Source organism: Pteropus vampyrus, unplaced genomic scaffold, assembly GCF_000151845.1.
Source record: "Pteropus vampyrus isolate Shadow unplaced genomic scaffold, Pvam_2.0 Scaffold24, whole genome shotgun sequence".
Classification (NCBI taxonomy): Eukaryota; Metazoa; Chordata; class Mammalia; order Chiroptera; family Pteropodidae; genus Pteropus; species Pteropus vampyrus.
This window is the reverse complement of record NW_011888805.1, coordinates 9,392,032-9,393,159: the sequence shown is the minus strand read 5'-3', so window position 1 is coordinate 9,393,159 and position 1,128 is coordinate 9,392,032. Positions and strand designations below refer to the sequence as shown.

Below are 1,128 nucleotides of genomic sequence, written 5' to 3'. Positions count from 1 at the left end.
AGGAATAGCAAAAGAGGATGTAAAAAAACCCCCAAAACTGTAGGTCTTGGTAACCGAATGAATTTAAGCAAAGGCTGTCTCTGACAGCTGCATTGAAAGCCTGGTGATTAGGGAATAGAGCCACGGTTAACAGAAAAATGAAGATGTGGGAGCAAGAGCTTCTTTGGGCAAATATGATAGTTTGGGATTTAGTCAGTCTGAGGTATTGTGAGGTTATCCAGATGTACTTGGGGGATGAGTAATTCCTCTGTCCTTAACTGAATACTACTTAAAACACCTTTAATCAAGAAGTTTTTTTTTTTTTCTTGGTTGACTTCACAGATTGCAAAGACCTCATCTGCTTACAATCCCTTATTTTTTATTTTTTATGCTTACCGCACCTGGTCTTCCTAAGTGGTCTCCCATCCAAGTACTAACCAGATCCGACCCTACTTAGCTTCTGAGATCCGACAGGGTCGGGCTTGTTCAGGGTGGCATGGCCATAGACCTAATCAAGAAGTTGTTGATATTGAATTGTTAAAAAAAAGTCATCACACTCTCCCCTTGAATTATTTAATTATTTGTAAGGATGACTATCAGGTTCTTCATTATCTAACCCAACTACATATGTTAGTTAGGATTTAAACCAAGTTCTCTTATTCTGATCGGTGGTATGATTCTATTTCCACCACATGTTACACACACTATTCTCTATAGAGATATTTGGTGGATATTCATTTATGTATGCATTCAAGTGATAAATACATAGTAAATATAAATTAATTACAAGATACAGTTCTAGACACAGTAATTTGAAGATATCTAAAAAGGAGCTAACTCTAGTCTGCATCAGAAGTGAGCTTAATAGTTCTGTTCTGAACATGCTGACTCATTTTCTCATCTAAACCTTCACTTCAGTTTTCTTTAACTGTAAGAAAAGAAGAGGCAGTAGCGTTCTGGGAAGGATCTAGTTCTGCCACACCAAAGTTAAAGAGGAGGCTGGTAGAAGAGATAGGCTAAATGATGATATCTCTGAGAGTTGAGTTGACAGCCCTACCTGGTGGAAGCTGGCTCTGGAAGAAGCAAGCCAGAGATACAGCCTGAAAACAGGGTGCAACCACAACACAAACCTAACTGTGTCTTATGTTT

At 38.5% G+C, this 1,128-nt stretch overlaps 1 pseudogene; it reads right to left on the bottom strand.

Annotated features, from left to right (window-relative positions):
- Positions 1-368: 368 nt before the first annotated feature.
- LOC111737190 lies at positions 369-487 on the bottom strand (annotated as a pseudogene).
- Positions 488-1,128: the final 641 nt, after the last annotated feature.